Source organism: Hypanus sabinus, chromosome 1, assembly GCF_030144855.1.
Source record: "Hypanus sabinus isolate sHypSab1 chromosome 1, sHypSab1.hap1, whole genome shotgun sequence".
Taxonomy (NCBI): Eukaryota; Metazoa; Chordata; class Chondrichthyes; order Myliobatiformes; family Dasyatidae; genus Hypanus; species Hypanus sabinus.
In genome coordinates this window covers 147017950-147035415 of record NC_082706.1, presented here as the reverse complement: position 1 = coordinate 147035415, position 17466 = coordinate 147017950, and the positions used below count along the sequence as shown (strand labels likewise).

The 17466-nt window shown below is 41.1% G+C and overlaps 1 protein-coding gene across 5 annotated transcripts in view; it reads right to left on the bottom strand.

Moving 5' to 3' along the window:
- Positions 1-2498: 2498 nt before the first annotated feature.
- LOC132398780 (RNA-binding protein 12B-like) overlaps positions 2499-17466 on the bottom strand; it is a 225819-nt gene continuing 210851 nt past the window's right edge. For 2 of the 5 annotated variants that reach the window (XR_009513820.1, XR_009513806.1), the window contains 3 exons: positions 9725-9888; positions 5219-6727; positions 2499-3967 (listed from right to left, as the gene is read on the bottom strand). The gene's annotated coding sequence lies outside the window, so the exon portion shown is untranslated. The remainder of the gene's footprint in view (positions 3968-5218; positions 6728-9724; positions 9889-17466) is intronic. The other 3 variants (XR_009513807.1, XR_009513809.1, XR_009513808.1) reach the window with 3 other exon arrangements.

Here is a 17466-nt window from a genome sequence, read left to right as displayed (position 1 = left end):
TGTTCATAGACTTCAGTTCAGCATTCAACATGATCATCCCTCAGAAACTGATTGGAAAGCTGAGCCTACTGGGCCTGAACACCTCCCTCTGCAACTGGATACTAGACTTCCTGACTGGGAGACCTCAGTCAGTCCGGATCGGAGGCAGGATCTCCAACACCATCACACTGAGCACAGGGGCCCCCCAAGTTCACTCTGCTGATCCATGACTGTACTGCAACACACAGCTCAAACCACATCATCAAGTTCGCTGATGACACGACCATGGTGGGTCTCATCAGCAAGAACGACAGGTCAGCGTACAGAGAGGAGGTGCAGTGGCTAACAGACTGGTGCAGAGCCAACAACCTGTCTCTGAATGTGAACAAAAGAGATGGTTGTTGACTTCAGGAGGGCATGGAGTGACCACTCCCTGCTGAACGTCGATGGCTCCTCGGTAGAGATTGTTAAGAGCACCAAATTTCTTGGTGTTCACCTGGCGAAGAATCTCACCTGGTCCCTCAACACTAGCTCCATAGCAAAGAAAGCCCAGCAGCATCTCTACTTTCTGTGAAGTCTGAGGAAAGTCCATCTCCCACCCTCCATCCTCATCACATTCTACAGGGTTGTATTGAGAACATCCTGAGCAGCTGCAACTCTGCCTGGTTCAGAAATTGCACCATCTCGGATCGCAAGACCCTGCAGCGGATAGTGAGGTCAGCTGAGAAGATTATCGGGGTCTCTCTTCCTGCCATTACGGACATTTACACTACACACTGCATCTACAAAGCAAACTGCATTGTGAAGGACCCCACGCACCCCTCAAACAAACTCTTCTCCCTCCTGCCATCAGGGAAAAGGCACCGAAGCATTTGGGCTCTCACGACCAGACTATGTAACAGCTTCTTCCCTCAAGTTATCAGACTCCTCAATACCCGGAGTCTGGACTGACACCAGCTTACCGCCCTATTGTCCTATTTATTATTTATTGTAATACCTGCACTGTTTTGTGAACTTTATGCAGTCCAGTGTAGGTCTGTAGTCTAGTGTATTTTTTTTTCTGTGTTGTTTTTTACATAGTTCAGTCTAGTTTTTGTACTGTTTCATGTAACACCATGGTCCTGAAAAACGTTGTTACATTTTTACATACCAGCAAGTTCTGGTTGAAATGACAATAAAAAGTGACTTGACTTGCAACCAGTAGGGTCACTTGAAACTCTTTCAGAGAGGTCACTTCCAAACAGTGAACGTCAGCTGCGAGGTGTACATAGGAAGGAGCCAAGCACTTGAACATTCTTTGTCACCTTGATGACTGTCAATGCTGCCTTTGCCCTGGGCTGAGATTGGAGTTGAAGTTGTAATAAGTGGAAGAAAGCAATGGTAACCTACCGAAGTGCAGATGTTGTTCTTCATTGGGGCAAGAAGGAGAATTGCTTGCTTACCACCTGGGTGGGTGGAGTATCCTATTTAGAACACCATCTTCTACATTTAAGCAGCTCGTCCTGGTCCGTGCCTGCCACTCGTTCTCTCAGTCATACTGCTTTCCAAGAAGGATGACTGCGACAGCAACCATTCTAGAAACAAATGGTTTTGCAGGACCTTGGGTCATCCAAGAGACCTATAGCAACATTTGTACCACACCCTGTGCACATTCACAGCTTAAAACAACTCACAAAAGTACACAGCAACTATAGAATCACAGCAAAGACCAGGACAAACAGAAACTCACCCTTAGTCATGGCTGATCTTTAAATAGCAGTGTGTGTTGATCCTTCTTGCTGAATATGTTCAGCTATCAGAGATTAAAGGATGATGTTAACTGGAATACTGAGCTCCACTATGTTAGAACTGAAGTTACAAAAGAGATGACAGGTGACCTGAAACTTATAATGTACAGGGGTGAATTCACCAGGTGGATATTAAAAAGATGTGGACCAAGTGGGAGACATACAGAACTAAACAGCGGAATTTCAGAAGAAGAGGTTATATGATTTAAAACAAAAACAAGCAGGAATTTATTCTCTAAGGAGCCATTGAAATTATTTACCAGAGGCAGAGGCATGAAGTTTATTCAAGACAGGGACTACCACACCTTTAAACTTCAAGAGAATCAAGGGATATTGAGAGAAAAGAGGGAAGAGGTGCTCAGGCCAAAATGCAATCAGCATGATCTTACCCAAAAGTGAAGAAGGCCTGAGGGGCCTACTCCAGCTCTTGTTTCCTATGTTCTAAAGATGACCTAATGAAGGACTAGCCTCAAGCAAATAAATGCATTTGAAAGCATTTAGTCAAAAATTAATGATGTAGGGTACATCTAATGGATAAGCTGGCATTTTTCTAAGATTTCATTACATTATCATCAATGCATTTTGTAACTCATTTCTACAATATTAAATAGATAGAATGGGTAATGGGGAAGATTATGTGTCATTTCTGGAAGGAAGCACAATGGAATTACTTTATTCCATTCTTGTTTATTCTTGTAACCCATATCAAAATACCACATTTTTACAGGACCATATCATGTTCAGCATGTTATACTTCAAAATAAATTACAATACTTGTGCTTAAAGTGCTGTGGTTTCCAAATGTACTGTATGTAACTATGTCAATATTCTCCTTTACCTTGACACAATTACAGAGCCAGAAAAGTACTATGACCCCAGTTTCTTTCTAATTTTGAATTCCACTAGTAAGGTAAGATAATATTGTTCTTACAAGGCAAAGGCATTTTCTTCCCGTTTAAGTACTTTCATTGATAATTTTATTTCCTTTTAATTTCAAAACCCACTTGAAAGACCAGACTCAGTTTGCAATTTACCACGAGTTTGAAAAGACTGGAATGGATCATTAAGTAAACCAAGGGCACTGATTCAAGCATAGTTTTAAAAAACTGTACTTTTTTAAAAGAAGTTTAGATTGATGGTTTTAAGTCCTCAGAAAGAGTAAGTTTGAGTAGAAAGCTTTGTATTGTGGCTTGCATTCAATGCAATGAAGACCCTGGAAAATTTGTTAACATAGGCTTCAATCATCCTTTTATATTCATTATTTGCAAGTGCTTACTCTGTGATTGCAATAGCAACACCTAAAATTATTTTAACAATGTGAATGCTAAGACAGAGACATGAATGAAAATAGTGCAGCAATCAAGTAATGTAACAATTGACAGACAAAATAGGTAAGCATTTAATTGATATCAAGTAAAACTCCATGTGGAATATTACAATACCATAAAGCCATAAAGACAAAGGAGCAGAATTAGACCATTCAGCCCATCAAGCCTGTTCTGCCATTCCATCATAGTGGGTTGATTTACTATCCCTCTCAACTCCGTTCACCTGCCTCCTCACCATAATCTTTGACCTAATCAAGAAACTATCACCCTCTGTTTTAAATATACTCAATGATTTGGCCTCCAAAGCCATCTATGGCATTTATATTTAATTATCATACAGGAAGACCAATCACAAGTGGAACACAATATAACAAGAATTATTTTCAGCAGAGTTTATCACTTATATATTCTCCTTCTCAAACTTGGAAAGTAATGTTCCTCCTTTAAAAAAGATGCACAGTGAATTTTTATTATGCTGTCGTAAATGTATTAATTCTCTTGTAAAATTATCTATGAACTCTGGTTATATCAGCTGAAGCTCTGCACACGATTGAGCTTATATATGCCACAGAATTCAGATATGCATATAATGGTAATTAACCTTACTAACTATAGCGCCATCAGGGAGCCTCACTACGTAGATGGTTCCCAGGAAACAGCCTCACTCAGTCTCAGCACTGAATTAGCACCACCATAGCAATGTTGAGATCCATGTATCCCACGGTACGTTGAGCAATGCAAAGGCACAGTTGCAGAAGGGGATAATGACGGTGTGGCTCCAAAAGTAGACTTCTTAATTTAATTTGCTCCATGTGCAAAATAGGGAGTGACCTTCTTAGCACTTCTTAACAGTGATCTTTCATCTTGTATATACTACATCAATAGAAGAAGAAACATCGACATGAGCATTCCCATAACACAAAATGCAGAAAATCCATTCTTCAAAGGAACCAAAGGAGAAAAAAAACAAAAATATGAATATGTTTGAAAAGAAGGCTTACTTCTCTAAACATCTCACCAGCCCTAAAGGTCCTGCTTTCTGGACAACACAACAGCCTATCATGGAAATATGCTATTGACATTGGAAGATTGAGGGTTAATTATTTCAGCCATGGAAGATAAAAAATTGTAACAAAGTAAGTTGAAAAATCTTAATTCTCAGAACCTTCGTCAAGTGGCTCATTAACAGGTGGTTACTTGATGGGGGAATTTAACCCCTCTATTCAAATACAAGCATATCAAGTAACTGATTGGATAATTTAATTTGAAACTTTATGAATTTTGCAGATTTTTGCATGATTTCAATCATATTTATCACTTTCTCCTTTTCAAGTTAATGGGACAGATATTCAAATACACTTATTAATGTCACAACCACGGATTCTGCAGTGCAGTAGATAAGGCAACCGTGCTTGTGAATTTGCATGTGTCAGCTCATTATATTTAATGGTGAAAGTATTTAAGTCCATTTTTGTCGTCATAGTGCTTCTCGAGACTCAGAGAGAGCACAGCAACGCCTCGCTGCCTGTTCGCTTTTGGCCTTCCCTGAGAAATTGGACTTTCAAGTCAACTGACGCTGAAGACTAGCAGTATTCATTTAATTTTTAGATTTTCTTTTCATCCACAGTGTAGGCTTTGTTTCCCATTTGAGAGTTTTAGTTAATGGCCCTATTTGGCCTAGCACTTATTGTTTATTTTCCCTTTAACACTGTTCACGTTAAAGATGGTGAACTATCGACCTGCTTCAATGTCTCTCACTCCGCACTTGGGCCACATCCGAACCGGGTAACAACTATCGCTAAATACATAACACAGCACTGACTCCACATCAAAGGTGCATTTAATGTCAGAGAAATGTATACAATATACATCCTGAAATTCTTTTTCTTCGCAAACATCCACAAAAGATGGAGGTGTGCTCCAAAGAATGATTGACAGTTAAGTGGTATAAGCCCAAGTACCCCCAGATCCCCCCACCCACACAGAAGCAGCAGCAGAGCAACGACCCCCCCACAAGCAAAAACAAATCATGAGCGCCCCCCCCCCCACCACTGAGCACTCAAGCATGCAGCAAAGCATCCATAAAGACACAGACTTCCAGTACCCCTGAGACTACTCATTCACCTGGTAATTCTCTCTCTAATAAGGATAAAGGAGGCATGGGATCCAAGGGGACATTGCTTTGTGGATCCAGAACTGGCTTGCCCACAGAAGGCAAAGAGTGGTTGTAGACAGGTCATATTCTGCATGGAGGTCGGTCACCAGTGGAGTGCCTCAGGGATCTGTTCTGGGACCCTTACTCTTCGTGATTTTTATAAATGACCTGGATGAGGAAGTGGAGGAATGGGTTAGTAAGTTTGCTGATGACACAAAATCAGAGGTGTTGTGGATAGTGTGAAGGCTGTCAGAGGTTACAGCGGGACATTGATAGGATGCAAAACTGGGCTGAGAAGTGGCAGATGGAGTTCAACCCAAGTAAGTGTGAGGTGGTTCATTTTGGTAGGTCAAATATGATGACAGAATATAGTATTAATGGTAAGAGTCTTGGCAGTGTGAAGGATCAAAGGGATCTTGGGTTCCAAGTCCATAGGACACTCAAAGCTGCTACGCAGGTTGACTCTGTGGTTAAGAAGGCATATGGTGCATTGGCCTTCACCAATCATGGGATTGAGTTAATGAGTTAAGGAGCCAAGAGATGATGTTACAGCTATACAGGACCCTGGTCAGACCCCACTTGGAGTACTGTGCTCAGTTCTGGTTGCCTCACTGCAAGAAGGATGTGGAAGCTATAGAAAGGGTGCAGAGGAGATTTACAAGTATGTTGCCTGGATTGGGGAGCATGCCTTATGAGAATAGGTTGAGTGAACTCAGTTTTACTACCTTGGAGCAATGGAGGATGAGAGGTGACCTGATAGAGGTGTACAAGATTACGAGAGGCATTGATCATGTGGATATACAGAGGCTTTTTCCCAGGGTTGAAATGGCTGGCAGGAGAGGGCATAGTTTTAAGGGGCTTAGAAGTAGGTACAGAGGAGATGTCAGGGTTAAGTTTTTTACACAGAGAGTAGTGAGTGCGTGGAATGGGCTGGCTGGTAGCAGTAGTGGAGGTGGATACAATAGGGTCTTTTAAGAGACTCCTGGACAGATAGATGGAGCTCAGAAAAATAGAGGGCTATGGGTAACCCTAGGCAATTTCTAAGGTAAGGACATGTTTGACACAGCTTTGTGGGCCGAAGGGCCTGTATTGTGCTGTAAGATTTCTATGTTTCTATGTAATAAGAGGTGACCCCATCTCACAGCTAGAGGGGAGATATAACACACAAATTGCTGATTTACAATGTTAAAAGTCTGTTGCATGGCTTCTTCCGAGCTCTGTGCCCAAATAACGTGGGTCTCTGGGCACACAGCCAGCAGCCAGCTTGCTGCTTTCGATCTTCCATCTCCCACGACACACCAATTCCATGCGGCAGCACCGACCTCGAGTCTGCCTGCCTCCAGAGCCACGGAATCCCAGAACCCTGAAGGCACCCTGCATATCGAATAGCAGCCAGACGTGAGACCCAGAGAGCGGGTCCCATTCCCAAAAAGAACCGAAGTCAGCATGCAACTCAAGGTCAGGGTCTTCAAACGAACCTTGAAAGAGAAAAATACAGATATTAAAGATAGAAATAGAGCTATTTCCGAAGATGCTAGCAAAGGAGTCGCTGTTTCGCGCCATGGTTCTCCTTATTTCAAACTGACTCGATAGATTTCCCCCACAGAATGCCATCTGAGCCTGAGTTCTTCCAGCACTTTCGAGTCACAGAGAAGTACAGAATCTTCAGCTCATCTAGTCCATGCTGAAACCACTTAAGCTGCCTACTCTCATGGTCCTGCACAAGGACCATAGCCCTCCGTACCCTGACCATCCATGTATCTATCCAGACATCTTGAAATCAAACCTGTGCTGGCAGCTCATTGCATACTCTCACAACATAAGAAGTTTCCCCTCATGTTTCCATTAAACTTTTCTCCTTTCACCCTTAACCCATGACCTCTGGTTGTAGTCCCACCCAATCTCTGTGGCAAAAGACTGCTTGCACTTACCCTATCTATACCCCTTATAATTATGTATACCTCTATCAAATCTCCCATCAATCTTCTACGTTCTAAAGAATATGACCCAAACCTATTCAATTTTTCCTTATAACTCAGGCCCTCCAGACCTGGGAATCCTTGTAAATTTTCACTGTACTCTTTCAACCTTGTTTACATCTTTCCTGTACATAGGTGACCAAAACTGCAGGCAGTATTCTAAATTAGACCTCACCAACGTCTTATACAACATCCCATCCCCTGTACTCGGTACATTGAGTTTTGAGGTCCAAAGTTCCAAAAGCTTTCTTTACGACACTATCTACCTGTGACACCACTTACAACAAATTATGGACCTACATTCCCAGATCCCCTTGTTCTACTATTCTCCTCAGTGCCCTACCATTCACTGTAAGACATACCCTGGTTGGTCCAGCCAAAGAGCAATTCCTTGCACTTATCTGCATTAAATTCCATCTGCCATCTTTCAGCCCATTTTTCCAGCTGATGCAGATCCCTCTGCAAGTCCTGAAGGCCTTCCTCATTGACCCCAATCCTGGTGGCATCTGCAAATTTGCTGATCCAGTTAACCACATTATCATCTGGATCATTGATATAGATGACAAACAACAATGGACCCAGCACTGATCCTTGCAGCACTCCACTCGTCACTGACCTACAGTGAGAGAGGCCACCATCTACTACCACTCTCTGGCTTCTCCCACAAAGCCAATGTCTAATCCAATTTATTACTTCATCTTGAGTGCCAAGCAACTGGACCTTCTTGATAAAACCTCCCATGTGGGACCATGTCAAATGCCTTTCTAAAGTCCATGTAGATAACATACACCAGCTTGCCTTCATCCACTTTCCTGGTAACTTCCTCAAAAAACTCTATGAGATTGGTTAGACATGACCTATCATGCACAAAGCCATGCTGACTATCCTTAATCAATCCATGTCTATCCAATATGCTTATATATATGGCCAGTTAGAAAACTTTCCAATAACTTTCCCACAACGGATGTCAGACACACTGGCCTATAATTTCCCGGTTTATGTTTAGAGCCTTTTTTAAACTGTGGAACAGCACTGGCTGTCCTCCAATCCTTTGGTTCCTCTCTTGTCACTAAGAATGATTTAAATATCTCTGCTAGGGTGTCAGCAATTTCTGCACTTGCCTCCCACGGGGTCTGAGAGAACACCTTGTCACACCCTGGGGATTTATCCACCTTCCTCAGGTTAGCAAACATCTCCCCTTCTGTAACTGTACAGGGTCCATGAAGTTGATGCCACTTTGCCTCTCTTGTACAGACTCTCCTGAGTAAGGTCAGAAACAAACATTTTATTTAAGACCTCCCCCATCTGTTTTGGCTCCATGCATGGATTACCATTCATATCTTGTGTCCCTTGTAATCCTTTTGCTTTAAAAAGGTATCTGTAGAGTCTCTTCCACCTTGTTGCTAGAGCAAATTCATGCTTTCTTTTAGCCCTCCTGATTTCTATCTCAGGTGTTCTCTTGCATTTCCTATACTCCATAAGCACCTCATTTGTTCCTACTTGCCTCTACCTGCTATGCGCCTTTTTTCCTCTTAACCAGGGCCTCAATATCTCTTGAAAACCAGGATTCCCTACACTTGTAATCTTTACCTTTTACTCTGACAGGCACATACAAACTTTGTTTTCTCAAAATTCCATTTTTGCAGGCCTCCCACTTACCAAGCACACCTTTGCTGGAAAACAAACTGTCCCAATCCACATTTGCCAGATCATTTCTCTTACCTTCTGATACTTATGTTTGTATTTGCTCCAAATTACAGCTATGTCTCTAGCAGCAATAAATCCAGTTTGGCTTTAGCTTCTTTTGAAGCCTGGCCACCACTTAGAGAGGATCTTCTCTCTAAGTGCAGCTCTAACATCCTCCCTGATCAATAGTGCAACTCCCCCACTTCTTTTACATCCCTTTTATAGTGCTATGTCTTTTACTACCACTAACAACATCTCGTTGGCCTTTGAGATGTCTATTAAATTCTTTAAATGGTAGAACCCAAGAACCAAGAAGAGCTGACAGAGGCACAGAATAAAATGCGCAAATGATGCAACTTAGAGAAAAAGGATCTCTGCCTGCTGGCCTGAAGTGAAGCTTACTTGAAAGACTGGGCAAAGGAGACACGGAGGGTGGGGGCTGTCCGAATTGCAGAATATCTGGTATGAAAGGGCTAAAAGAAACCTCAAATCAGAGGAGATAAGGACGTGCCAAAATTGAATTTAACAGTTAAATATTTTGCGAATGAAAATGCAGATAAAAGGTGAACAATCAAAAACTCAGCCTTCAGAATCCTAATAATTGAATGCTAACACAACAATCCAACTAGTACATTTCTGTAAAAGAAGGATACTTTGAGCTTTCAGAAAGGCATAGCTCAGGCCATGATCTGATCACCATGACCCGTTTGATGGCAGGGCAGGTGTAAAGGGGTAGTAGGGTCATATCTGTTTTAGTTTCACATGGTCTGATATTTTTCCATGAGTGAGCTGAATGCAGAGCATACCTACCATAAAAAAAGCTGGAAATAAGATTTATAATTCCATTGCCATCATTTTAGATATGATAATAAGGTCCTTGGAAGGACTGCAGTTCAGACAGGAATGTGACAATAAGATTCTCTGCTCAATTTCCTGGCCATCGCTTGCTGGATCCACCAACTGTAAAACATACCCTGTGAATGTAAACATGCAAATTGTTGGAGCACTCATGCACATTCCATGCAGAAGAAAATGTTATCTCAGCTACTCACAAATCTTGGCTCCGCCACTCGTTATTTCTCCTGTGCATGGAGGTAGCAGATAATTCACTGCCCTGCCCCATTCCTACAACATGCATCTTGCTTTCAGATTCAGAATACTATCTCCGTTGTATTAAGAAGCTTAGACAAAATTATCTTGGGCGCAAGTGCTGGAGTTAGTCTCCGTCCTGCCAGTGCTTTGTGCTGTTCTACAATAATAGAATAAGAAGTGGTGTTTGTAGGCAGAAGTGTGAAATAATCCTGGCCACGACTGTTGGAGGTGAATGGTGGAAGGTCAGCTGAGGACTACCGAACAGGAAATTGTTCAGAAACAGTAGCAAGGCTTGGGTTGTTTCCTGTTTTGCGCTGAGTTACATCCTTTTGTCGAGCACCCTCCTGAACCCCCATGAAGCAATGTAACTTCTCCATGTACTCTTTCCCCTTGATAAGGCACCCAATCTCACAAACTGTGGTGAAAGGGTCCTACTTTCGTTATGAACTACTGTAATCCATATCAAGTTCACTCGCCTGTTTAACAATTACTAGGCCTGTCTCTGGCTCAGAAGCTGATCTTTGTAAATGCATCTCAAGTTCGAATCATAAATGAAATAGTATAATGCAAAAATACAAATCAGCCATGTGCTCCTATTCCTCCCAGCCATCTAGATACTCTGACTTGAACGCCATACCCAAGGTATTACCTTTCTTAATGCTCGTTTTCAAATGCAGTAACATTAAGTTTAAGTTCAGAGTTTATTGTCATCTGACTGCACTACAACCAAACAAAACAACGTTCCTCTGGACCACAGTGCACCCACACAATATATATCACAAACAGCACATAAACCAAAATATTATACTAGAAATAAGTTAGTAAAATGTAATTCAAAATGCACGTAGTAAAGTGCCGCACCAGTAAGCAGCTCACTGTCCTAGTGACAAGACCTCAGTGGTGACAGGGTGTTCATTAGTCTCACAGCCTGAGGCAAGAAGCTGTCACCCAGTCTGGTGGAAATAGCGCTGCTGTTCCTGCACATCCTTGCTTACGGTAGAGGATCAAAGAGATTGTGGTAGGGATCCTCAACAATGATTCAGGCCCTTCGGGTACAATCCTCCCATTAGTTGTCACAAAGGGGGGGGGAGACCCCATTGATCCTCTCAGCGATTTTTTTGGTGTTCTATAGGGTCTTAACGTTTCTGTTCCACACAATGATGCAGCCAGACAGGACACTGTCGATGGTGCTCCTGTAGAAAGCTGTAGAATGGGGGCAGGGAGCCTTGCATGTCTCAGTCTCCTCAGAAAGTGTGGATGATGCTGTTCCTTCTTGACTAGTGAGGTGATGTTTTGGGTCCAGGTTAGATCATCCGTTAGGTGCACACCAAGAAGCTTTATGTCTCTACTCTCTCCACGGCAGAGCCATTGACATGCAATGGAGAGTGGTTGACCTGTTTCTTCCTGAAGTCCACAATAACCTCTTTGGCCTTGACGACAATGAGATGCAGATTGCTGTTCATGCACCATGTGTCAACCCCTCCACCTCCTTTCTGTATGCCAACTCATCACTGTTGCTGATGAGGCCAACCACTGTGGTTTAGGATGAATCTGGCAGTGCAGTCGTGAGCCAGCAGTGTGAACAGCTGCTGACTGAGCACGCGACCTTGGGGGACACCAGTGCTCACACTGACGGAGCTTGAGCTGTTCCTGCCAACTTGGACTGACTGGGGTCTTCCCATCAAGAAGTCCAAGATCCAGTTACAGACAGGGGTGTTGAATCCCAATAAGGATAGCTTATCCACCACTTTCTGAAGGATGATCATATTCAATGCCAAGCTGAAGTTGATGAACAACATCAAGGCATCGTTTTCTAGGTGGAACAGTATGGAGTGGAGGGCTGAGGCTATGGCATCATTACTGGGTCAGTTTGAGCGGTAGGTGAACTGGAAAGGACCCAGTTTAGCTGGAAGGTGGGAATTTATACGACCAATTGCCAGCCGCTCAAAGCACTTCGTGATTGTCAGGTTGCCAGTGCCACTGGGCAGCAATCATTGAGGCCAGTTACCATTGCTCTCTTGGGCACCGAAATGATGCTGGCTGCCTTGAGGCCTGCAGAGACAGTGAACTGTTTCAGAGATGTCCCTCAGTACCTGACCAGTATGTTAATTGGCTTTGAAGCTTTGTGTGAGTTTACCCTGACTAGGGTCCCCCTCACCTCAGCTGTGGCCAGACAGGGTACCTGTTCCTCAGGGTGTGAGGGGGCTTTCCTCAATGGCTTATCATTTGATTGGTCATAACAGAAAGCATTCAGCCTATCAGGAAGGGAGGGGTTGCTGTCATTGACACACAAGATGGATGTTATCGGCCAGCTTTGTGTACATTGCCACATATGCTGCATTTCACTGGTGTCTCAAAGATGTCTGTGGATTTTCTGTGTACACCCATGCTTCGCCTTCCTGATGGCACAGAAGGGTGCAGCTTTTGATGACCTGAGAGTCGTTCTGGACCCCGATCTGAAAGCAGCGTCCTGATCCCCAAGCAGTGCAGGAATCTCTGCAATCAGCCATGGTTTCTGATTTGCTCTGGTAGTGTAGTGTTAAATGACAGTAATGTCCTCAATGCACTTTCCTAAGTAGCGAGTCGCCAATCCCGCATTTCCATCAATGTTGACGTGATGATCGTAAGTAGTTGCCTCCCTGAATCTGTGCTCCTGTCTCCATGCTTTCAAAGCAGTCCTGCAGCACCGAAATGGCCAGGCCCCGATCTCCCTGTGAACTGATTTGCCTTGTTTAACCAGTGGTCTGTGTGCAAAGATCAGCAAAATGGAAATGTAGTCTGAGTATCCGAGGTGAGGGTGGGGCACAGCCTCGTAGGCTCCACCCGTGTTGGTATAAAAAAAGATTAACACTTTTTTCTGGATGTTACTTTCTTTTCTTTTTGTATTCTCAGCTCTGGTCTCTGAACTACATTTTCTTTAGATTATGGTTATGAGTGGTCTCTCCTTTAGTGCTCCATATCTTTTCCACTAGTACTCAATTCCATGTGAGTTCAGGTTCAGCTTTTCTTAGTAGGGCAGCTCTTCCCAGTCCTTGTACTGGTGTCAGCATCCTTTAAACGAAAGCCCATCTTTCCTACGTCATTTACTTTCTGGATTTGTTTGGCTCTGGTCTATTTATTATGTACCTTGGCTGCCAAATCTAAAGAACTGATAATGGAGTTCAGGAAGGGGCGGGAGGGTGAACATGCAACAGTCTACTGTTTAGCCTACTCGCAGTCTCTACAAACAGTCTGCTCGCTATCTACATGAGACTCCACCTCAAAACTCAACATCTATCAAAACAGATCCAGGCCATGGCATCTTCTCATAGGCATGAGGCCCAGAAACTTGTCCACAACGTTAGGTTCAAGAACAATCACTCTCTTCACCCATTCAGTTAGAACATAAAATAGTACGATACAGGCCCTTCAGCCCATAATGTTGTGCCAACCTTCGAACCTACTCTAAGATCCTTCCCTTCCCTCCCACACAGCCTTCCATTTTTTCTCTCTTATCTATATGCCTAAGAGTCTCTTAAATATCCTTAACACCATTCCTGGTAGCACGTTCCACACACTCTCTGGAAAAAACCTATCCTGTATTCTTTCCTCCAATCACTTTAAAATGATGCCGCTTGTATTAACCATAATACAGTTCTTGAAACAACCTGCACAACCTTAATCACTACCTCATTACAGCAACACTACGACCACTTTTTACTACAATGAACTTTGTTACTTTGTTCTAGTTGTGTTCTTTCTGGTATGATTTATGTTTTTCTTCTGACTGATGTGTCTTTAATGTATCTGTGATGCTCCTGTAAGCTTTTCATTGCACCAGTGCACATATGTAACTGTGCAGATGACAATTTTGTCTATTCATTTACCTGTAGTAGGTGATTTTTGAGGACATAGAACCATCCTCACTGCTATAACCTGATACCAAAAATCCAAACTTAGGGTCAACAACCGAGTTCCTCCAGCATCTTGTTTGTTTCTCAATATTTTCAGCGTCTGCAGAATCTCTTGTGTCTGTGTTTTTCCCTCCACTGATACTGTCTGATCCGCTGAATGTTACTATAATTTCAGGTGTCCTTGTATATCTTTTACCTTAATGCAACTTCACAGGGCACTTGAATCCATTCATCTTAGCCTTTGAGGATTACACTTTACCTAATCTGGCAACACAATTGCTTTATTTACCACTGCAGTCTGATACACAATCTACAAAGCACGCCGATGTCTCTTTTAGTTTCATTGTTGGAAAGATTTCATACATTCCTCATTTTGCTTCCATGTGCAGTTTGCATTAAAGTGGTTAATCTTATCCAAACTTCATTTCCTATTGATCATGCATACTTGCTTGAGCTTATCCACCTTGGCCTAGGTACAAATTTAACTATCTCTATAGAAATAATCACTGCAGCCCATTTAAGCATAAGAAAGTGCCTTAACCAGAATCATAACCAAGGTTGATTCATTCCTTAAAGGAATCACTTTCTAAAATGCATGGTATCAACAGCATTTTAGAAAGCAGGAAATAAATTATCAAAGAATTTTCCTCAACAAGTTAAGGCACCACAGTTATCAGAAACCGAGACCCGGATAGGCAAGACTTAGACTTTATTGTTGATTGTCTAATAATAGGTGACATTTGCATTGCCTCATTTCTGAGTTGCATAGATTTAAAATAATTAATATCAAATTATTCAGCCACACTTTTTCACTATCAGAACTAAGTTTACAGAGTCCTATTACAGTGTTTCGTATTTTCTTACAGTATAGATCTATTCAGCCCGCCTGGTCTACACTGGCTTCTGCACCAATCCATTTAATCCATTTTCCCTAGTTGTTTCATTGTAACCTGTTCTATAACAAATGAGGTGATTTACAGGTCTATTAACCTATCAGGCAAGAGATCTTTCAGATGCTTCAGGAAACAAGAGCACCTGGAGGAAACCCATGCATCACAAAGATACTGAGTAAATTCCACATCGCATCCAAAGTCAGCAATGAACCAAGATTGTGAGAGCTGTGCTAACCCAATCTGAACCTTCGTTATGTTCTCTGACTTTCAAAATTATATTTTTATATAAAAATGTAAGTCTAGAAAACTAAGGCAAGTGTTAAGCTTTATTTGATAATGATAAGTAGAAGGAAGTAGAAGCTTTGTTTGTAAACTTTAAAGAAAAAGACAGATGAAATAGGGCCAAAAGGAAGTGGGTGTAATGGAGTACACGTTAATTTTTCATATTTTACTTAAAGACTCTGTTAGTTCTGAGATTTACTAATCCAACAATAAACCATTTCTGATGCTTCAACAGCTTTATTGCTATAGCATTAGCAATATTTTTTTCAATTTTGCAGTGTATGAACTAAAATGATTGACTTAAAATCGCCAGCATATTTGGATGCCATAAATTAATCTCTTAGTTTTGATTCTGAACAAAAGAGTAAATTTGAAGTATGTTGAATAGGTCAGACATACCATCAGTAGCTGCATCTCCTTCTCTTTACCAAAGAGTTTGAATTTGGCTTTAGAATTTATTATACAAATAAACCTCGCCATATTTAATTTTCAAATAAAATTATAAACCTATGAGTGGAATAGATTATGCTGCAGAGTTGAACTATTTAGCATGCTGTTTTAAATTGTCTTTCATAAATCATCCCCAGTAGCTGTGAATTATAAATTGTTCAACTTAAGTCTTCACCATGTCTAAAAACATACTTTTAATTAAAATTATTTCAAAACTATTTACTATTAAGTTGACAATAACAATAAAATAATCCTGAAAATGTTTATTTCTGTGATCAAAAATGTGTTGCTTTTGCTCTAAGCTACAAAAGACCTTCAAATTCAAGACATTAAACAATGTTCCTTTTCCTCTGGGGAATAAAATTATGCCAGTCTGCCATCTCCTGAATTTTCATCTCATCAATGCATTGTGGAGGGATGGCTTTGGTTCTCCTTCTGCAAGAAGCTCACAAGATAACAGATGAAGTTTGTCTTCTCAGCGTCTGCCTTTGATTTAAGTGAAGCAATAAACAGAAATGAAAGCATGAAGGTACTTAGTTAATTGACCTTTATTGTGCCTTCTGGTTCATTTGGGAATGGAAATTAAATTAACATGATAATTCAGTCCTACTGTGTTAAGGCTGCCATAAACCTTTTGATTTTATGGCTCTTGATTTAATACTTTCTTTCCTAACTGCTTTTAATTTTCAGTACGACAATGCATTTCTCGGGTTCACGTTGTGACTTTACATTATACACTTTAAAAAGAATGAGCTTCAGAACAAAGATATGTGCTTTTGTCTGCATGTGGCTGAGTCTTAGAATCCTAAAGTGCCCCATCATTTATTTATTATTTGTAATTACTATTATTTTATACTTTCTAATTTTCCAGTGGACTTTCTTTAATAAGTGAATTTTACAGTCAGGGCATGTAAGACAAATGCATATTAATATGTGTTTACATCTGTTTCATATTAATATTCATGCTGGAATCCACATCACCATGCACAAAGCCAATTTTCTGACCATCTGTGTGATGGCTGGTGGTTGCAATGAATAAATTTTATTTGTGAGGGAAGGAATAAATCTTTTATATGCATTTCAATGCCCAAATTTTCCTTTCATAAAGGCTGGATTTTTGTTGTTGTTGTGATACAAATTACAGAGACAATAAAATCCACTGAATTTATTTGGCAACTTTATTCAGACATCAAAGCATGATCCAGAGCTGATTTATTGTAATAATTTGTATTTGTGCATGAATATTTTAGGGGTGTTCATACTGTTGTTAAAGAGAATGTGCTGAATAGACTTACCTCATGAGGTTTAAATTATATTTATTTTGTGGAAGCCTATTGTTTAACATTTAATTCATCTAAATGAGAAATGTATATTTGAGACAGTTGTTTTCAGAGACTTAACCCTTCAAGTGCTGAAGTGTCTAAATCATTTGTCATAATGGGCTAGACATTCTATTTCAAATTGTATGTTCTTTATGTGTTATGTGATTGAAGCATAAAATTCAACACTAAATGATCAGCACTTCCTAATGCACAATGTATATAACAGGAATTTGAATCATATAAGGTCCTCTGCTCCCAATACTCTGACAAACATAGGTCACTGCAGTAATTCCAATAATCATGTTGTACAGCCCTATCAAAATCTTTTTTTTTGGGTGGTCTGGCATGGAAGACAATAATGGATTATTCTCGATGCACCAGTCAAGTATCTTTGTTAATGTGTGATACCCAAGAAGTAGTTTCCGCTAAGAAGGCACATTTTAAGAAGCTCCAATCTTGATTAGACGTATCACAGGTAGGTTTGTAATTCATGTGTGACTGTGGTACCCCTTATATATGTGGCTGTGTGAAGGGTCCAGGAACATCTTTGCTTCTTTGTATTCTGTTTTTAAGATGTGTGTTGAAAAGAAAATCACTTTTTAGTAATTTAGATGAAACAT